This window comes from Protopterus annectens, chromosome 8.part0, assembly GCF_019279795.1.
Source record: "Protopterus annectens isolate FY-2018-M chromosome 8.part0, PAN1.0, whole genome shotgun sequence".
NCBI classification, from domain to species: domain Eukaryota; kingdom Metazoa; phylum Chordata; order Ceratodontiformes; family Protopteridae; genus Protopterus; species Protopterus annectens.
This window is the reverse complement of record NC_056741.1, coordinates 11049049-11072349: the sequence shown is the minus strand read 5'-3', so window position 1 is coordinate 11072349 and position 23301 is coordinate 11049049. Positions and strand designations below refer to the sequence as shown.

The 23301-nt window shown below is 39.2% G+C and overlaps 1 protein-coding gene across 1 annotated transcript in view; it reads right to left on the bottom strand.

The window, feature by feature from the left end:
* TNFRSF1A (TNF receptor superfamily member 1A) overlaps window positions 1-23301 on the bottom strand; it is a 931685-nt gene that overhangs the window by 384729 nt on the left and 523655 nt on the right. The window lies entirely within an intron of this gene.

Sequence of the window (23301 nt, the reverse complement as noted above, 5' to 3'; positions counted from 1 at the left end):
GAAGTCACTGCATTAGAAAATATTTCTTGAACCAGCTATGAAAACAACTACTTGGTAAATACAATGTTTCTGGATTAAAGAAACAATGTATCATAATGGGACTGGTTTGTTACTGTAAACTCTGCTAAGATGAGTTTCATCTTTCTTTCAATGGATTTGTACTCTTTTTTCCCTTGCTTTCTTTGTTTTAGCACACCATGCCACGGTTACTTTTCTTTCCATTACTCTCTGTCTTTGCTTCAGTGAATCCTCTCCAACTGACCTGATTTGCTTACAGGTTCATAATAGACTAACAGCCCTTGAGGGTCATTTCAAGCCTTCACAGTTACCCCATGTGAGAATCAAACCCTGCATCTTGTGTCTGTAAGTTAAACACTTTAACCATATGCCAGCTTCCCACATTTGCTCCCAAAGACTGCCTCTCATGCATTGCTTTTACTCTATATTGTTCTTTGCTTTTAGTCTGCAGCACTGTGCTGTTAGTCCCATGCCTGGTAACATGGTCAATATCCGCAGCATTCTGCTGTTTGTCCCATGCCTGGCAACATGGTCAATATCCACAGCACTCTGCTGTTTGTCCCATGGCTGGTACAATGATCAATAACCGCAGCACTGCGCTGTTTGTCCCATGCCTGGTACCATGGGTCAATATCCCCAGCGCTGTGCTGTTTGTCCCATTCCCATGCCTGGTACTATGGTCAATGTGTTTGTATGGGTGAACATATATGTGTGTGCATGTGTGCGCATGCACGTGATATGTAATCTGTATGTACAGTTATATCTGTGAGTGTGTGTGTTTGTTTGGATATCTGCATGTGTGTGTGTATGTGTGTGTGGGGTGGGGTGAAGGGGGGGGTGACAGTTCTAATGCAATCCATTGGCAGCCAGCCGTGATTACTACAAGCAGCAGAAAAGTGTAATTTAGCACTTGTAATCAGCAAGTGATTCAGAGATATGCAAATTAGCTGAAGACAAGGTCTTTCCCCTCATTATGGTTAATCTTGTCTTTGAACTGCTGGCTTCCATAATTATGCCAAAAAGTCCTTTTTTCTACAGCCTTTGCACTTGAACTTGGCCCCTTTGTGAATCCTAACCTTAGTTTTATATAATTCTACCTTTATTACTGTGAAGTACTTTAAAACTCTAATAGCACTTTATTCAGTTTCTTGACAGATGTTCTATAAAGATAAGGTCATTTACTGGTTAAGACAAGGACATTTTTCGCATTCTTCCTCATAAAAAAAATGTCCTAAAAACATCGCTGGTTATATTTGCAGAAATTATGTTGAGCAGATTTCACGCCTTGCTAATGTTCACTGATAGATATTTACCATGGAAAGTTTGCTCGTAACCACATGGCAAATTGTAAAGGAATAAAATTAAACACAGTTTGCAGCGATACACAATGGCATCTTTTGTTTTAAAAGTTCACTGTATGAAAGGGGATAAAGGGGGGTGTATGGTTGATGAAATATTTTTTGCAATGAGCATTATAAAAAAAGAGAGACAGATACAGTGGATATAAAAAGTGTACACACCCCTGTTAAAATGCCAGGTTTTTGTGATAAAAATGAGACCACAATAAATCATTTCAAAACTTTTTCCACCTTTAATGTGACCTATAGCCTGTACAATTCAATTGAAAAAAAAAACAAATCTGTTAGGGGAAAAAATATAAAGAATAAAAAACGTACAATAAGATGGTTGCATAAGTGTGCACACCCTTAAACTGATACTTTGTTGAAGCACCTTTTGATTTAATTACAGCATTATATTCTACAGGTAGATGAAAGGTTGAATAGAAACCTCTGAACTGCCCAATTGCTTTTAGGAAGGAGATTAACAGTCGGATAATAACTTTTCCACTTCTGGTGCCAGTAATATTGCTGCTTTTTCAGCCGAGTTACAAGACATGTGCAGTAAGTTCAAGAACTTGTTTTTTAAAGAGACAAATGTGTACTTTAATATTTTGAGTTTACACCGATACATAGAACTGGATATAGTGCCTAGGGGCTTGTGAGCGTTTAGGAGTCTAGCATGCCTTTTGACCCAAATTGTGCAGAGGACAGAGAGTTTAAGAACCGGTGAATAGAGGCAGCTCACCGTTGTTCACTTGAATGGGTCAAAATTCTCATAGATTGAGATATGGCTAAACAACAATGTAAACTCAGAGGAGAAGTTCATAAAATATGCTCCGATCTGGCTATACAGTTAAATTCTCCTTGTTTTGATGTTTTTTAAAAAAAGATCAATGACAAACTGAAAACATATGTGGGAGATCTAACTTAAGCACAAAAAAGAGGAAGTTACAGTATGATCTCCATGACTATGGTAACGGCAAGGCTTTTCTGTGGCATTTTAAATCTAAAGGCCAGCATACATTGGTACATCAAACTGGAAGCTCTCTGAAGCATGTTACTGTGTTGTCTGCCTCTTTAGAAGGCTTGGGTGAAGTTACAGGTTGGGAAAGTACCTGCCCTTTCCTGTAGCTCAAGATCCTGATGGGCATGACAAGAGATTTTGGACAGGCACACAAGATGAGGAGCAGCCAATATATGGAAGAAAGGGAGGAAGAAATGGACAGGGACAATATTCTGCTGCAAATGGACAAACAGTATTTGAAAAAAGGTAGATGGCAATAATGACACAATTACAGAATGTAATTTAATAATTAACCTTTCTGGTCAGGAATTATCACATGTTGCTAGTACTGTTTTGATCTAGGCTTAAAGTATGTGCCTATGGTTTTAACTTGGCTTCCTGTTTTAAAGTGTGAAATTTTCTGGTTGGTACAGAAACTACACCTTGCATATTTTTTTAATAATACTATGATTGGCAATGTGGTCTTTGAAAATAGTATGTCTAGTTTAGACGATAGTTTCCACCCTTGTGTTTCATATGTCATTGAACATGAAGAACATGTTTTGAATGCTAATATTTTATTGGGATACAACGGGGGTTGAATGTAAAAGTTTGTTTATACCCCCTTTTACTAATGAAACTATACAACAATTTTGGGTTTGCCATTGAAAGGTTATTTATGGATTTTGATAAAGGCAAAATATGTAGTATAATTTAACTAAGAAACAGTGGCAAGCTCTAATAGATTTAAGTACAGACCAACAGAAGTGATAAACCCGCTGATAAGGGAAATAAAATTGTTATTATGAATTATAACCAGTATAGCAAAATGTGTTATGAACATTTAGATAACATAAATGTGTATGAGAGAAGCTAACATAAATGTGTATGAGAGAAGCTATATTTCACAATATGAGGAAGTCCTGGTGGGATACCAACAAATATTGAACAAGGGTGTAGATTGGGATATTTCAATAGGAAGGATGTTGAAAAAAAGTTTGGAATAGCAAACTGTGGTATTGCTATGTTTTATTGCCTACCAAAGATACATAATGGCTTAAAAACTTTAAGTGGTCGCCCAATAGTATTTGCTCACAGATACTTTTTACACAATACTCGAATATTCCTACACAAATACCTTTTGCCTTTGTCTTAAAGATTCCTTCTTATATAATGGATATGCAGGATTTTTTGTGTAAAATTTGCTGAGGAAAGATAGGAACAAGATATGTTTTGAATGACCCTTGATGTTAAGAGCCTTTGTACTAATATCCAGAATACACATCGGGTGGAAGCTTTGCAATATTTTCAAGACACTCCTCCTTCTCATTTTGTAATAGAAATTGTGTTATTTTGTTTGGATATTTTTTTTTTTACTTTTAATAATGAAATTTTTTTATCAAAAACAAGGTACAGCCATGGGATCCATGCATGCAAATTTGGTTATGGCAAAATTTGAAGTGGAATATTTATACTCGCATGAATTTTTTTGGAAAATATGTACTTAAATATTATTGTTTTATATTTGCGTTCATTTTTCTGTGCAAAGATGGTATTAATTTAGTAGATAAATTTGTACAAGATTTACAATGTAATAGGTTTCAATTTATTTTGAAGGTTTAGAGTTAGGTTGTTCACAGATAATTTTTTTAGATTTGACATTGAAGGGTTGCTTGGATGGGAGAGTTATTACTTCAGTTTATAGAAAGTTTGAAGAAGGGAGTGTATATTTGTATAGTACTAGCTGTCATCCCCGGCATCTTATTACTGCACTGCCATATGTAGAAATTTTAAGAGTTAGCAAGTTGTGTCATCAGGATGCAGATTTTTTTGATGAAGCCCATAAAACCATATATATTCTTATTAGTAGAGCTCATGCTAAAGGGGATGTTTTAGATTCCCAGGGTAGAGTTGCTGTTGCTAGAAAAAATCTGATGATTCACATAACATAAGAAGGATAGATTATATTAGGGAGAGTTATCCTTATGCGGGAAACCAAGTTCAGGGGAAAATAAATAAATAAATATTAGAGCTATTTATTTTGTAACCATATATACTTTAAGTGATGAAATAATTAAATTGTTGATATATTATTAGCCCCTTTTATTAAAGAATAAAAATTTGGTTAATTTGATTAAACAATATCCTAGTATTTCCTTTAGGAAAGGTTGCAGCTTATCTGATTTTTTTAGCTCATACTAAATTTGTTTTCCATAGTATGGGTATTTAAGAACCAGTGAAAGTTAAATTGGGCACATATAGTTGTGGTAAGTGTTCAGTATGCAATTCAGTGGTATACAACTTTACTAAAATTAACAGAATTAATTTTGTTCCTAAGCAATTTTTTAATTGCAATACTGAAGGAATTGTTTATGTTTTACTTTGTCTCTGCAACTTGTTTTATAGTGGGGAAAGCCAGAAGGCTTTTAAAATGAGGTTACATGAACATGTTAGAGACATCAGAAGAGGTTGTTTGGAAAGTCATCTAGATTAGGCTTACATCTTTTAAAGATTGTCATGGGGGTAATGATGAAATGCTTAGAGGTTGAATTTTGGAACAGGTAGTGTTACATGTAGAGGAAGTGTCAATTATTAAGGAAAAACTTTTAAGTATAGAAGTTATGTACATTTTGACATTTAATACCTTGGTTCCTAAAAGGTTAAATAATGAATGCAACTGGAAGCATTTAATCAATTAAAATGTACCTGATTGTTAAGCTTGTTATTTGGGCATATAATGTAATGTTTTTTTGCAATGAACTGTACTCCTTGAAGGCTGTGTTTGGCCAAGGCACTAAAGACAACCAGTATTGTCTGTGGCGGTGTTTTTTGCCATTTTATTCTCCTTTTGTAAAGTTAGCTAAACTGTGTTTGATTTCTTGCATAATTCATGGATCAGAGAAGTTCATGCTGTTTTCAAAATTAAATATGCAGCTTTAAGTGAAAATACTAATTTTCACTGTTTTCAGCTGTAGAGGTGAGCTAATTGGACTTTTCTGCAATAGGTAGCTTTGACCGAATTAATGGTCATTTGCTCCCATTTTCTGAGTGTAAGATGGTATTGAGTTTTACTAGCATCAATAAGTTCCTGTTTTCAATGCTAAGATGCTGCGTCCATGTTTTTTTTAAAAGTTGGATGATCTCATGAGGCAGCCATGGGACTTTATTAGCTTCCTGTCTTCTAGTTTTAGTGGATAAAGTTTGTTCCATACATGCATAAGGGAGAAAACTGAAAGGGCTTCTTCATGGCATGGGAAAGCAGAAAGTGCTGTGGAATCATTGTTAATTAGTTCCTGCATTAGGACAGGTTCTGAATGTTCTGAGATTCTTCTAGCAGTTATATAGTTTGGTGATGGTTTAGAGGTTCCCAGCTGCTAAGTAGTAAGTACTGGGCAGTGATCATGCAATGAATTACTGTGGAGGTGGGTGGAGATATATTTTTCAGGGAAGTTGGTGAGAAAATATGAAGTAGTATGGTCTTATTAGTGGAGCTGTTTATCTTATTCCCAAAGTCACCATTTGTGTGAGGTTTTTACATATAATCAATGTTTACAGCATGACTTTCTAAGGAGCCTTGGAAGTCTAAGTTGCAGTCACCCATTATGATAAGTTAAGTTTGCCTCAACACTCAAGCAAAATAATCTAGCATTAACTCTAGATGCCAGTGCTTGTACGGGTAGGGTGTACAGTGTTGCAATGAAAATTGTTGTATGGCCATAGATGGAAACGTAGATAAGTGATCAGCTTTGCTCTGAATCTGAATTTGTGTTGCCTTTGGAGATGAAAGTTGGGAATAAGCCGATATTCTTTTTCATAAAAGGATGGGTTTGGCATAATGGTTAAGGTCTTTACCTCAAAGACACAAGGCACAGGGTTTGATTCTAACCTTGGGTTATTGGCTAGGCTTAAAATGGCCCTTCAGGGCAATTAGTCTAGTATTACCCTATGAATCTATGAACATACCTCATCCAGGTCTGGGTCCTGGTCTGTTATGAATAAATATTGTTTAGTTTTGTTTTTAACAACTTTATTTATTCACAACATTGTTAATTTGTGACATGAACATAAATGTATTAATAACAGAGAAAAAAACATCACAACAACTTCCTTTACTGTAGACATGCAAGACACGTTTCCATCACTGATCTGCTCCTTCATTCTTGTACAGTAGAACATACTCTTACACTTTTCAATTCCTACCAAACTCTTTATTGTAGTCCTCTATTTAAGCATTATGTTGTATATATTGCACCCAAATGCACCATTTATTTTTATGAAAATTGCTTCCTCCATCTTTTATGCCTCCAACTTTAGATATTTTATTTCATTTATAATATAAAGCACTTCATTTATATCATGTTTAATCTTTGATTTCCAATTTTGTGTAATTTCTTTTCTGACTGCTAATTACATTAAACTTAATAACAACTTATTATGTCTTGACAACTCCAAACCAACTCAACAGCTTCAGCTCTTTACTTAATATATTTGCCAAACAACTGTGTCTGGAAATTCCACAGGCAGCCCCTTAAACTCAGGCAACTCCATATATTCCCAGAAAATATGTTCCTGATTTCCTCTTTCATTCCATTTACTTCTACAACATTTGCCCTCCACTTGAGTGGAAATTCTCTAAAGCATTCCTGGAGTGTAAAAGTATGTATGCAAATATTTTATTATGCAAATATTCTAAATCTTTGGGACTGCATAAAATACCAATCCATCCATCCAATTATAATGTCTTTTGCCCATTTTTGCATATGGAGTCGGGATGTCATTTCAGCAGTGATAATCGAGAGTCAATGTTCACACCACCGGGCCGGGTGGTTAGCCCTGTCACCACTATTCTTCCATACCACATATACATGCAGACATTCACACTTACAGCCAAATTAGGGTGTCTAACCAACCTACTGCATGTCTTGGGAGTGTGGGAGGAAAGCACAGCAACCACAGGAAACCAATAAGAATAAAGGAAGGACATGCAGACACAGCACCTCAGCTGAAAAGTGAACTGGATGACTTCTTGCTGTAAGGTGACAATTCTACCTGTTGTGAGACTGTGACAATCAATACTTCATGCCAATGAGCTTTACATATTTCTTCCCACAGCTCTTGTGTAATTTGCATTTCTAACTTTCCTATGCCTTTTGTAGTCTGCTACAAGTGTTTTTTTTATGAAATTATTTTACATACCTTATTGTTTTATGTAATTATTTTACATACCTTATTGTTTTATGTAATTATTTTACATACCTTATTGTTTTATGTAATTATTTTACATACCTTATTGTTTTATGTAATTATTTTACATACCTTATTGTTTTATGTAATTATCTTACATATCTTATTGTTTTATGTAATTATTTTACATACCTTATTGTTTTATGTAATTATTTTACATACCTTATTGTTTTATGTAATTATTTTACATACCTTATTGTTTTATGTAATTATTTTACATATCTTATTGTTTTATGTAATTATTTTACATACCTTATTGTTTTATGTAATTATTTTACATACCTTATTGTTTTATGTAATTATTTTACATACCTTATTGTTTTATGTAATTATTTTACATACCTTATTGTTTTATGTAATTATTTTACATATCTTACTAGTTCTCTTTTTTAATACTATCTTCTGTACTTGGTCTCACTAAAAATCCTACCATGGTTAGTCATTGGCTTGATGATAAAATCTCGGTCTTTATTCTGCCAATAGTCCCTGATATGGAAGGCATTCTTTGACCCGCACATCATACACCTGCTTGGATTCATCCAACTATATCGCTTTTCTCTTCCATCACATATGTTCCAAGTAATGTGGCTCCTTTTCTTTTTTAAATTTCTTCCAGTTATTTCCTGCCATCTTTTGGTTGTTTTCTTTACCTTTGTTGTACTTATTCCTATTTGCAAAATCGCCTTTCTCCACTCCCTCACTGGATAAGTTTTTATAGTGTTATGAGAGAGACAGAGAATATTCTATATAGTTATTTCTATATAGTGGGAGGGTGGCTTAATGGCTAAGGTGTTTGCCTTACAAACACAAGGTGCAGGGTTTGAGTCTCACAAGGGATAACTGGCTAGGCTTAAAATGGTTTGCAAGGGCAGTTAGCTTAGTACTAAACTATGAACTTCTGTATAACTGTGCCTTGGGAAAAGGAAGTAGTTCACTAAAAGTCTTCTGTACCAAGTGCTAGATATAAAACAGACTCGTAGGCAATTACAAGGCTAACGGCACTAGGAGGCCTTATTAATCCCAGTCATGTTTTCCCATATGTAAATGACAGGATAAGTTACCCAGGGGCATACAGTTGGGTTTATGCGGCCAAGCATTTAAAACTACCTGTGTCCAACAGAGACAGAGGTGCCAGTCTAATTGCCCATCCTTTGGTCCAGCTTGCATTTATTTTGTTTGTGTGGAGCTTTGCCTTATGGGCATACTAGTTGAGACAACATTAGTTGAAGCTATAAGTGTCATGGTGAATGCTGCTTTGATACAATCTTTGAGCTTGTATGGTATTCAGAATATATTACAGCAAGCCATTTGCTACATTTACAGTAAGCAGTTTGCTACAATCATTTACAAAGAACTTTTTTGAGCTATTGAGCTCAGAGGTTTTATTTCAGTCAGCACTAAAATGCTACTGCTTAACTGTGGTGGTGGTGCTGCGGTAGCGTTGTTGTCTCACAGTAAGACGTTGTCCTGTTTGATTCTCAGCTAGAGCGTCTTCTGTGTGGAGACATGCGTGAATGGGTGTACCTTCGTTGAAGGTTGTGCGTCAGAGCTGGCAACTCGGCACGTTAAAACCTACTGCCAATCATTAGCGGACCGGAGTTTCGCTGTGACGACCCCTAACCGGGAAAAGCCGAAAGACACAACAACAACTAAAATGCTACTGCTTCAGCTCTCCATGTATGGCATTCAGAAAAGAATGCAACAAGCCTCTTGTTACATTTGTAGCAAGTGGTTTGCTACAATTATTTAAAAAAACACTTCTGAGCTGCTGAGTTCTTCTTTCTTAAACAAATGTGTATCCTATTCCATGGTTGGGTCAAAAAACAAATTAAGAGTACAGAAGTGGCTGCCAGGCTGAGTAGCTGTAGCAGGTATCACAAAACGCAGCTACAGCTCTGCGCAGGAGGTCTTTCCAATGTGTTTGAGGGGGCACACTGGGGTGCACTTACTTGCAAATGCTGCTATTTCACGTAATTGTTGGAGTGGAAAACCTTTACTGACAAATGATTTGGCACTGAATAGGCCAACTATGCTGGTGTTTTTTCTATAGCTTCCTGAAAATACTTACACTATGAACCCATGGAAAAAAAGATAAAGCACTGTGGAGATTGTGGCTATCAGAGACCGACTTTATGGATGAGATTCAAGAATGCAGAAAGAGAAAATAAAGATTAAATTGTCTTTTCAAGTGGTATTGGAAGTATACTAGAATAGTGAAATGCAGCCTTTTGATAACCTGGAGGGGACTATGACATTGCCTGTATTACTTCATCTGAAGAGAAATTTAAAAATAATATAAACTTAAGAAATATGGATATATCAAGAGAGGTTAAAGATCTATATAAATGCTTCTTCAGACCTATATAACATCAACTGATACACTCTAATCCTGACTATGAATACTCCTCTCATGTAAACCTCTTTAAGCCTATGAAAAATAAAATCCTCTCAATGTAAATCTCATTAAGCCTGACTATGAAGAACCTACACATTGTAGATCTCTACAGCTACATACTTTATAAATTCCTATGCATTTTTGTAAATTATAATATTGCTGTACATTATTATTCGCTATGTTTCATGATTTTTATTCATTGTGCTTTGTTCCCAGTGAGACTTTCCGGAAAACAAATGTAAAATAAAAATAAAATAAAACTTCTCACGTTCTAAGGTTTGTGAACTATGACATAATCATTAGTGTTCTCAGACGTAGGCAAAATCAATTTTATATGATAATGTGATGTCTGATGTTTCAGGAGTATAAAACTAAAATTAACCATTGTATTTGATTATAAATCATTTGGTGAAGTTAACTAATGCCTTTAAGAATAATCATGTTCAGCCTGCATATCTCCGGCTGACACAGACCTCCTCCAAAAGGTTCTCACCGAGACAGATACCTGGTGTCAAAACCATGGCCTCAAGCTAAATGCCAAAAAGTGCATAGTCATCCCTTTTGGAAAAAACAAAGTACCCACAAACTACCACATAGGTGGTAGCCCCCTAAATATGGAAAACGTAATAAGGGATCTGGGGACCCAAGTAGATAGTAACCTCTCCTTTGATAATCACATTGCCAAAGTGGTTAAAAAAATCCTTCTATGTGGCCCACCTAATCACAAAAGGGTTTGCATCCAGATCAAAAGAGGTCATTGGGCCCCTCTACGTATCACTCATCAGACCCATCATAGAGTACAATGCCCCATTTGGGATGTACCTTGCAAGACACCTGCAACAACTGGAAAGACCACAGAAGTACCTCACCAAGAGGATCATTGGCCTCAAGGAGATGCCCTATGTAGCTCGACTGAAGAAACTCCAGCTGTACTTGGTTGCATACCGCCTACTCAGAGGTGATCTCTGCCTGATATACAAGGCCATGTCCAACCCGGAATTGATGGACATGTTCCATCTAAAGAAAACCATATCCCCTCGAGCCACATGCTCCAGGGATCTAAACCTCACCACAACAATAAATAGGACATGCTGGAGGGATAGAATCCTGTCCCAGATACTTCCCATGCTCTGGAACAAGATTCCAATCTACATTAGGCAGAGCTCCTCGCTAACCATCTTCAAAAGAAACCTTGACGAGTGGATGGGAAACAGAAAGTTTACCCCAGGGATCACTTCAATGGCTCTGCTGGACAGAGGCACAGAGAACTAATCTAGGGGCGGCAAAAGCCAACACATTCCGGCTAAGCTTATAAATGCCTTCAGGCAGATAGCCTAGTACCTACCTATGAACCTATTAGGATTGCAAATAGTTTCAAACTGAAATTGTTGGCAAGCTATAAAACATTATTCAAAACGATTGCCCTGGAAATGGTGCAATTTAAAATTGTTTCTCTCATCAATCATATGCACAATAGCTGTTTACAGTTAGGAATTTCCAGTAACTATACTCCTCTCATAGTGTTGTTATTTAAAAGAAAGTGTAACAGAGTGGAAATGAAAAGTGTGGGAGGGGTAAGTCTGTGATATCAATCAACAGTCAGATAAATGTGTTCACATAATGATATGTTTTTACATTACTAATTGTCTAAACAGGCTTGATAACACAAATGTGATGCATTTATAGTTGTGAAACCCTCCCAAACACATTTATGAAAATAAAAGTGAAAGGCAAATATAACGAGAGATAACACATTGCGTTAGATAAGGATTATAAAAAGTATAGAAATCAGAGGACAAGGGACGTTTTAGTACTGTCAGTCAGAAGTGCTACAGACACAGAAATAAATGGAGACATATTTAAGATGGCCACTGAACTGAGTTACACCCTGTACTGCACTGGGTTATATATTACAGGTAAAAATGTACCCATTTGCCATTGTGGGTACTTTAGACAGGAGCTCTGACATGTAACAAATCATAAATAAGAGGTAAAAGTACTAAACAGATTTATGTTTGTTAATGCTGGTTACAGATTTACTGATTAATTACTGAATAGATCTACCTGTGTTTCTAAAATTTTAGAACAGATATTAAACATAATAAGGTGACGTATTGGTTCTTGACTACAGGTGGAATTACTCGCTGCTACAGTAGCCTTTGGCTATATGGTCTGCATCCTACCCAGGATACAACAACCAGCCAGCTTCACAAAGCTCTGCCTCCCTCCCCCACATTCACTCTGACTGCTGATTGGGTAGCCCCGAGGAAGGAAATCAGCAGTCAGATTGAAACTTTCTTGCCCATAGATACAGTGAGAAAAGCTTGACAATCCCGAACCAATAAACAATATATATATATATATATATATATATATATATATATATATATATATATATATATATATATACACACACACACATATATACACACACACACACACACACACACACATATATATACATAAAGTGGAAATACAAAAATACTACTTTATAACCAAACTACAACTATATGCAAGTGTAGCGAGATGGAGGGTGTGTGGCTACCACAGCAGTGAGGAATTCAAATATCAGCTGTTAGGAGTAAGTGCTACTTACACATTTGTACTATGTAATTATGCCATATAGCCTTTCGACTATATGGCATAATTACCAAAGCCTATCAAAAACCTAGGAGGAGGAAGGACATGGATCCTGGAGCCCCTGGAGAATGGTCTTAGCAAAGCTAGACCTGGATATGGAAAATGAATCCAGTTTATTAATGTGAAGGGACCATGTAGCTGTCTGCACACTGCTACTAGAGTCCACTCGTGTGCCATCAGTGAAGACAAGACACTAGTAGAATGTGCCTTAAATCTGCCCAGAATGGATTTGCCATGTCAGAAATAACAAAAAATTAACAGCGGAGAACTACTATCTGGAAATTGTTTAGACACAGGATGTCTCATTTTTTTTTGACCCACAATAAGAAATAAATAGCTGATCATCTTTTCTAAAGGACGTTTGTCTGTCAAGATGGTATATGAGCTGCCTGTTCAGGTCCAGAGTATGTAGAATCCTTTCTCCCTCATGTTTAGATTCTGGGTAGAAAACCGGGCGATTGATGGTTTGATTCAAAGTAAATTGTGATACGACTCTGGGCATAAAAACGGGGTTTGTTCTTAATGTGATCCTATTTCTAAGGAATATAAGGCAAGCTCCACCCATAATAAAAGCTTGTAACGCAGATACTCTTCTTGACAGAGCAATGATGACTACAGTTTTTCAACTCAAGAACTTTAAATCAGGCTGGTGAGCAAGTACATACAGTGATGTAGTCAATTTTTCCAGCACAAAGCTGAGATCCCAGGAAACATCAACCTCTTTACAAGGAGGTCTCAGGTGTAAAATTAATTTCAGAAACTGCATTACCACAAACAGAGAAGAAAGAGGAGAATCCATGGACAGACGTGCTGAAATGGCCATAAGATGAAACTTTACAGAGAAACAGAATAGACAGAGGATAGTAACTCACACAAATATATTACCAACAGTACTACAAAATTAGCTAATGTGCTCCTCCTGTCTATGTACCAGCTTCAAAATCACTTGCCAATATAGGGCTTTCTAATAGGAGATTTTCTTGGTTCCTTTAGTACATGCTGCATAAGTGTCTAAATAAAAGATATCAGAACTGAATTATCCAGGCAGTCAGCTGAAGTCGATTTGAGACTAAGGTGTATCAAACTCCCCGTTTTTTGTGAGTGCATTCAGTCTACGAGGAAACTTGTGTTAATTGTCATTTGTCTACTCCATAATAACAGAGGACCAGTGGTGCCTGGACCAAAAGGGAGTCACCACAATATTTTTAAGAGACATTCTTAACCATAAGAATTACCCTGGATATCACAGGAAAGAAACAACTATGCCACCACGAACATGTGATAGCGGATTTACCGAACGTAAAACACTAAGTGCGTTCACCCATAACAATAAAGGCTTCTTCAGAGTAAAACCACACTATAAAAACAGAGCTTAAATACCCTTGTACCAGGCAGTCCTCATATCTTATTTTGTCTGCCCCAATATGTGCATTCAAGTTACCCATTATCAACACCAATTCATGTTGTCCTACTTTATGTAGCAGGTCCTGCAACTGCTGTATGAATGTATTCTTTTTTTTCTCACGATCACAACCCTGCTGTGGGGCATAGGCTGAGATTATGAATACTGCCCTATCATTAGGCTGGAGTCTGATTGCCATGAGTCTGTCACTAATTCTAATGACATCCTTCACTGCCTTCTGAAGCCTCTCTCTCACCACAATTCCCACACCATTTCTAGCCTGTCCCCCTCCTGAGTAGTACACTCTGGATCCCAAGCCAAGTAGTGACTTTTTGCACTGCCCTTCCTTCTCGTCTCCTGGATATAAAGGATGTCCAGCCTTCTACATATCATTATGACATCCACTTCCAAGCTGTCTCCTGCCAGGGAACTTACACTGAGTGTAGTAATTCTTGGTTCATGTTTGACAGGTTGATTGGTTTAACGTCTAGCTTTTGCTAAACAAAGCTAACTCAGATAACCCATGCTTGGCAACTGGACGGCACATATACCCCTCCCAACGTTAGCATGGGGCCCTTGCACAGGTCATATGTGTGTGTGTGTGTGTGTGTGTGTGTGTGTGTGTGTGTGTGTGTGTGTGTGTATGTATATATATATATATATATATATATATATATATATATATATATATATATATATATATATATATACACACACACACACATGCATGTATTTACACACAGTGGCTATAAAAAGTCTACACACCCCTATTAAAATGCCAGGTTTTTGTGATATAAAAAAATGAGATTACAATAAATCATTAAACTTTTCCCACCTTTAATGTGACCTATAACCTTTACAATTCAATTGAAAAAAGTACAGTTGTGTACCTACCATAAATGTAGATGTTCGAGTGTATTCACTGTTGCAGTCAATACCAATTGGGTTATCCTGCTGGCAGGCTACCCGCAGTCGGCCTGAATTCCAAAGTCTAGGTCCGACGTCGGTTGCTGTCGCCTCCTCCCTGACTTCAGTGCACCAGGGGTATAAAAGATGCAGCCGACGCCATTTTCTTCAGTTTTTCTTGCCCCAGATGTCAGGTACCCCTAAAATGGTAGGCTAAATTATGCCAATAAGCATGCATGCACAAAAAACAACTTTTCCTTCATCTAAAAGCAAATACACCACATAGGTTGTATAGAATAGAGAAGTACAGATAAGTCCCAGCAAAGAAAAGGGGGATGGTGGGAGGGTAATCTGGACTGCAACAGCGAATACACTTGAACATCTACATTTATGGTAGGTACACAACTATTGTTCATCGTGTTTCACTGTTGCAGTCATTACAATTGGATTGAATCCTAAAGCTAAGGTTGGGAGGCTGGTGCTAAATAGGATTAGGAGAGGCTATCAGGCCCTGCAGAACTGCAGTGGCAAATCCTGCCCTGGATTTAGAGTAGAGAGGTAAATGATAGTGCTTTGTAAAAGTATGCAGTGAACTCCAAGTTGCAGCCTCTAAAATGTCTTTGGCTGGTACTCCTCTGAGGAAGGCTGCTGAAGTGGCTACTGCTTTGTTTGAATGTGGCCTAATGCCCTTAGGCACTGATTTGCCATGCTGTCAATAGCAGAAACGAATGCAGTGACCTATTCACTTTGAAATAGTCTGCTTTGAGATAGGATTTCCTTGTGATCCTGCAGCATATGCCACTAGAAGTTGTTCAGTCTTTCTGAAAGCTTTGGTTCTGTCCAAGTAGAAGCGTAACTGCCTGTGAATGTCCAAAGAATGCAGATTTTTCTCACCCTTGTTCTGTGGATTTGGATAAAAGGTAGGCAAGTGAATGGTTTTGGTTGAGGGCCACAGTGGACACCACCTTAGGCATAAATGTAGGGTTTGTCCTCAGAGAAACCCTGTCTGGATGAAAAATGATAAAAGGTTCCACAGCCATGAGTGCTTGTAACTCCGAGACTCGTCTTGCAGATGTTATTGCTAGGAGCAGAGCTGTTTTCCAGGATAAGAATTTTATATCTGCTCTTGATGCTGGCTCGAAAGGAGGCAGTGTCAGTTTTTCCAAAACATAATTGAGGTCCCACGTCGGAATTGGTGCTCTCCTTGGAGGCCTAATGTTTTTGGCCCCTCTGAAGGATGAGAAAAGATAGGTGGTTCCGTATTGTAATGGGCTGAAATGGCAGCGGCATGAATCTTAATTGATGAGAAAGAAAGGCCTTTGTTCAGCATCTCAGTTAGGTATTGTAAAATCTGAGGGATATTTGGTACACACGTGTCAATGCCTTGTTCCTGGTTCCAAGCACAGAATCTCTTCCATTTTTCTGCATAAGATTTTCTGGTACTGAGCCTCCTGGCCTCCAAGATAACATCCATAACAGCTTTTGAAAGAGGAGTGTTCTAAGTGGCTACATTATCCGACATGCTGCCAGATTTAAGGTCCTGAGTTGGCTGTGCAGGATCTGATTGTTTTGTTGGGTCAGCAAGTGAGAAGTTTGAGGCAATATCCATGCTGGACCTTGAGACAAGCTCTTTAGGATTAGATACCAGTGCTGGCGTGACCAGTCTGGTGCAATCAGTATCATTTTTGGCTTCTCTTGTCTGACCTTTAGGAGTACCCTGGAAAGGAAAGGCAGTGGAGGAAAGGCAGCTGAAGGATAGGGCGTTCACTTTCCATGCTTGCTTGTGATAAATCCTTGTGCAAAATCTCTGCAATTGGCAGTTGTGAGGGGAGGCAAATAGATCTATGTCTGGGCATCCCCCATTTCCTTATCATGCTGAAGACTTGTGGATCCAGTTTCCATTCGTGGGGATCCATGAGGTTTCTGCTTAGTTCGTCTGCCAGAGTATTTGTTTTTCCCAGCAGGAATTGTGCTTGCAGGTGAACTTGAAAAGCCAATGCTGTGTCCCATAAGGTCATTGCTTGTCTGCAGAGGGGGTAGGAATGTGTACCTCCCTGCTTGTTTATGTACCACATGACCGTAGTATTGTCTGTTTTTATCAGTAGCTGTCCTGGAAGAAGCAGGTCCTTGAAAGCAGTCAGGGCATTTTGAACAGCTAGCATCTCTTTTTGATTGATGTGAAGATGGATCTGGTTTGTAGGCCATGTGCCCTGAATACATTTTCCTGCCATAAGGGCCCCCCAGGCATAATCTGATGCATCCGTTGTCGGTGTCTGTCTGGCTGTGGGTAAACTGAATGGCAGACCCTTGTTGTGGTGACAGGTTTCTGCCCACCATCAGAACTCCAATTGCAGGCAGGGAATGAGTGCAATTACTGTCTCCAGGTTGTGGTAATGCTGAGCCCAAACATTTTTTAGATACCATTGTAGTTTCCTCATATGCAGTCTGGCATATGGAATTCGTAGAATGCAGGATGCCATGAAACCCAAGGCCTGGAGGATTTTCCTTGCAGATAAGTGGGTTTTTGTTGCCAATTCCTTGAAGTAAGAAGTCAGTTGTTTTTGTTTGTCTGGTGTGAGATAAGCCATCTGGGCAGTTGTATTTAAGCTTGCACCCAGGAATATTATCTCTTGAGAGGGCACTAGTTTTGATTTCTTTTCGTTTACTGTGTACCCTAGGCCAATTAGTAATCTTTTTACAAACGCCAGATGCTTTAGAAGAAGGTCTTTGTTCTCTGCTTGAATTAGGCAGTCATCCAAGTAGGGATATATTCGAATTCCTCATTGTCTGCAAAATGCAATTACTGGTGCCAGGCATTTTGTGAAGACCCTAGGCACAGTAGATAAGCCAAAGGGCAGTGCAGTGAATTGGTAATGCATTGAGCCAGCTATGAATCTGAGGTATCTTCTGCAAGATTGTCTGATTGGAACATGCAGGTATGCCTCTTTTAGGTCCAAACTTACGAGCCAAGCCTTCTTGCCCAGCATGGGCAGTAGCTGCTGTAGAGTCAACATCTTGAATTTTGGAACTTCCAGAAACATATTTAGAATAGACAGGTCCAGTATTGGTCTCCAGATTTTGTCCTTTCTAGGTACTAGGAAAAGTCTGGAGTAAAATCCTTGCCCCTGCTCTTGTTCTGGTACTTGTTGAATGGCCCTCATGTCCATGAGGGCTGTAATTTGCTTTTGTGCCTCTGCCCATTGATTGTGTGGCAGGTCTGGCATACCTTTTGACCTTGGTAGAGTGTGAAAATGGAACCTGTAGCCTTGGGACACTATGTTCAGGACCTATTTGTCTTGGGCAACCATTTGCCAATTTGATGAAAAAAGTGCTAGTTTTCCCCCTAAGGGGGCTGCCAAAAGAAAAGTGCTTGGATCTGGCAGAGGAAAGTCATTGGGACTGTTTCCTGTAAGGTTGTGTTTTGTCTTCTCCGCTTTTGGAGGTAGAATCACCCCATTGTTTAGGCCTGTATGAGCCTTGGGGCTGAGATCTGCCTCTGGGATGCCTGTATCTGCCTCTTTGTGGTCTGTCTAACACTGGAAAGGACCAATTCTTAGAAGGCCAGTTCCTGCTAAACCTGGGTGGCTGTACCTGTAAGAAATCCTTAACTGTCTGCATGGATTTTGCTTTATCCTCCATTTTTTTCAACACCTATTCCACTTTAGTACCAAACAAAGTATCATGCTGTAATGGTGCATCTAATAATTTTGCTTTAACATGATCAGGCAGATTCTGTTCCTTTAACCAAGCATGCCTTCTAATAACAAAACCTGTAACAGCAGCCCTGCAAGAAGTCTCCAGTGAATCATAACCACATTGCAAAGTATGCTTTCCCACTTGTTCAGCTGCATGCAATAAATCCTGCAATTCCTTGTTCTCTGAACATTCAGTATTTGTCAACAATTTCTGTTTAAGCAGTGACATTAAATATTGCTGATATTTAAGCATATGAAACTGTGACATTAAATATTGCTGATATTTAAGCATATGAAACTGACAATTTAAAGCCCTTACAGCCAAGGTAGCAGAAGCATAGACTTTTTCCCCCATCTGTCTAGAGCCCTAGAATCCCTATCAGAGGGGACAGGATTTTTGCAGTGGAAGCTTTAACCCCTTTGGGACCCTGAGATATAGTTTCTGGGTCAGCAGCGGGTTTTTTAAATAGGAATTTATGAGAATCCGGGACCCTGTAGTATCCGTCTGGCTTAGCAGGTGCAGGGGGAAAAGAGTCAGGGGACAGGCTGGACTCTGAAAATACATCATCTACATTGTCTAGAACAGGTGGAATAGCAAGGGGTCTGTGCTGAGGAAGTAGCAGAAAGTCTCTGAGCCTTTTCTTAGATTCTGAATAATCTTGGCTCTCCCAGTGGAAATGCTCCCTCATGGTATGCAGGGTTTCCCCAAAAGAATAATCCTCAGGAGGAGAGGCTGAAGGAATGGATTCTTCAGCATCAGAATCCTCATAGGGCAGCATGGAATAATCCTGTTCACAAGAGGAATCAGAGGAAATAGAAACCTGATCAGAAGAATCATACTCTGTCTCTTGCCTAGGCCTCTTATCACGAGGGGGATGGGAGCCCCTTATCAAAGTAATTAGGTCTTTGGCCATTTTGAGCATCTGTTTTTTAGGCATGGAAGTCTGAGTAGGAGAATGCTGTACTTGTTTCTTTGTCTTTAGAGCTGCTTTAGTCTTTGTCTTTGAAGCTGAAGATGGCTTAATATATAGTTGTGTAGGTCTGAAGACACCCTCAGAAGCCCATTGCCTGCTCAGCAGCTCCGGACCCATCTGAGGGAATGATTTCCGAGTGTCCAATACCTTGAGTATCCAGAGGCCCAGTCGGCTCCACGTGGGAGTCAGAAGCGGCCTGTGGCTCTGAGGTAGCGGGCGCCAGGGGCTGCGAAAGCGCCTCACTGAGAATCGGCGACTGGTCTAGTAGAGGCCTCGTCGTCGGTTTTGGACCTCGGAGGCCTATCCTTTTCCTTGTCCTTGCGTTTTTTGTAAGCTCCGGTTGTCGGCTGTTCCGACGGCATTATATAATTAAATCTTCAGCCAAAGTAATGAAATGCAAAATCGAACCGACGCTTAATAGTACGTTGGTTAAATCTAATACAAAACTGACAGCTAGTAACATTGTGATCAGGGCCTAGGCAAGGAATACAGTAAGAAAATCCTTATGAGGTATTTGCTTCCCAGAAGAAATACAATTGTTAACTTTTTCTGACATCGGTCTGGAGCAAGAAAAAAGTTTCCCCAATGGGGTACTTAGCTTTAATGAAGACTTCGGTTCTGAAATTCGGATTTGAAAATCTCAGGAGCCGGCCGACCGGCACTTGCAAACTGCTTTTGCTTTGGGCACCATGCGGCAAGAAAGACAGAAGAAAATAGCATCGGCTGCATCTTTTATACCCCTGGTGCACTGACGTCAGGGAAGAGGCGACAGCAACCGACGCCGGACCTAGACTTTGGAATTCTGGCCGACTGAGGGTAGCCTGCCAGCAGGATAACCCAAGAGTAATGACTGCAACAGTGAAACACGATGAACATCATCTCAGGGGACAAAAAGTCCAAAGCCAGATTTGAGGTAAATGTGGCCTCCCAGGCCAGGGACAACTACAAGGCATTCATTACTTATGTCCGCAACCTCAAAGGCAATACACAGTTGTGTGCAGAACTCATTATAAATGGAGCCACCTATACTGAGCCAGAAGAAATAGCAAACCTGCTGGCCGACAAATTCAGCTTCAGCTTTGCCACTCTCTCCCCCTCAACCTTCCCTCAGGAAATACTATCAAATAGAGCTCCCTCTGATCTCACTAGGGGACAGGTCCTTAATGATCTCACTAATGCCAAGAACACTGCATCAATGGGTCCAGACAGTTTCACAGAATGCCTTCTAAACAGCATAAATCAATACCTCCCAGGTTTTTTGGAAATGCTATTTAACTGTAGCCTCCAAACAGGCTTCATGCCTCATGAATGGAGAACAGCAACAGTCATCCCTCTGCACAAAGGTAGGCCACCTCCAGATCTTGGAAACTACAGACCCTTAAGTTTCACTAGTCTCATATACAAAGCCATGGAAAGAATTATAATGGAAATGATCAATAATGACAAAGTAAACCTCCAGACACTGGACTCAACTATGTTTGGTTTCATCAATGGCAGGTCATGTCTATTCAAGTTATTTGACTTCTTTGAGAAGATCACCAAAGCAATGGATGAGGGTAAAATGGTTCACACTGTCTACCTTGGCCTGGCCATGGCATTTGACACAATACCCCACCCAGGCATTGTTGACACATTCAAGAGGTTAGGTATAAACCCGTATGTCACCCAGTGGCTAGCCAAGTGGCTCACATACAGGACCCAGGAAGTTAGAATTGGGAAATCCACTTTTACAAAGGGCCAGTCAAAAGTGGAGACCCTCAGGGCTCGGTCCTGAGACCGCTCTTTTTTGGCATTTATTTCTCCAAAGTCAAGGTCAATATTAATGGCCTCTGGCTGACTAAATGTGCAGATGATTGTAAATTAGACGCTGGCAATGAATCCCAAACTGACATAAATGTTCTCCAGGAAGGGCTGACACAGACAAACAACTGGTGTCAGGGCCATGGACTAAAACTAAATGCCAAAAAATGCATAATAGTATCCTTCGGGAATTCATCCACCCCGGTAACAAATATGATAGACAACACACCCCTAAGAGTTGACCTAGCAGTCAGGGATTTGGGGACACACATAGACAGTAATCTAGCCTTTGATCATCACGTGTCTACAGTGATGAGGAAATCATTCTATGCTATGGAACTTATAAACAAAGGTATGGCATCTAAGTTCAAGGAAGTCATTGTTCTACTGTATTTAGCATTCATCAGATACTGTATTCAGCATTCATCACATCTATCACTGAGTACAATGCCACCTTTGGTATGTACTTAACCAGGCATATCCAACAATCTGGAATGTCCACAGAATTTCTTCACTGAAAGAATATAGGGTGTAAGTAACATGTCCTATGCAGACTGCCTCAAGGCCTTATCCCTATATTCTCTCTCTTACAGGTTTTTGAGGGGAGATCTATGCCTGGCATACAGGGTATTGCCAGACCCCACTCTGATGGACTTCCTGCATATCCACAAAACAAACACTACCAGAATTACCTGTTCTAAAGACTTAAACATTGCCTGTGATATAAATAGGACCTGCTGAAGAGACAGGCATATATCTCAGAGACTACCCCTTTGCTGGAACAGGCTCCCTATCCATGTGAAGCAGAGTTCCTCCCTAACCCAATTCAAGTGCAACTTGGACAATTGGATGGGAAACCAGAAATTCATCCCTAGTTTGGCACCTATATCTCTAATGGACACATGCAGCCTGTAAATGGTTCATCTCCCAGGCCCATGCTTACACTTATCAAGGGTATTAGAACTCGTCAGAGATTTGGAATGCATGGCTAGGCTTAAAAAAGGCCCTTGTGGCTGTTAGCCTAGTAAACACCTATGAAACTAAAAAGCTACAGGTTGAATGTGATTTCTAGGTCTGGGTCTTCATTTGATGCCACCATTATTTGGAGCCTTAACTTCTTAAAGGGACAGTCCCAGGAATTTTGCGTTTTGCTTTTGCCCTTTATTCACATTTTCAGTGGGAAACGAGCCTGAATTGTCTACCCATACCACCACTTGTTATTCAAACTCTCAACTATCCAGTTTTCACAGAATGTCTGGCCCATACTTTTGGTCTGTTCCTCTTAAAATTTGTGGTTTTCTGAAAAATCAGTGAGAACTGTATTCACTAAATAACGACAGCCTTTTAAGTTCGGTCATCTTATCTTTCAAGAAATGCATGATAACACAAAACACTTTACTCTAGCAACTTTCTAAGATTATACAAGCAATGTTTAAAATATGTCCTTGGTTTTGGGCCTTTGTCTCCCCACATACATTTTGGCTTTTTCCAGATTTTGTGTGCTGCAAAGTTGAGAGATTAGCTGAGAGCTTTAGGGGAAGAGAGGTTTAGTGCTGCTTATGCCAAGCCTGTTTGCATTGTTAGTAGCACAACAGGTAGTATATTTTTGATGCAGGGGGCTGTGAGGTCTATTCCCACAGTAGGTAGACTGATTGCTGATACTGTACTGTGTTGTACTTTAAAGGGAGTGGATGCTGCAGTCCTGTGAATGTCCTCCTTTGGAGGAGACACCTAGCAACTATGAACCTGCTATCAGTTTGCCATCCATTCCCTATTGCAATATTACTAGCTTATCATTTTTTTAATGTAACATAGGCAATTTATTCTTCAAGGGCAACAGACACTTTTTTGTAGACGAAACAATGAACTATAAAGTCGTTTGCT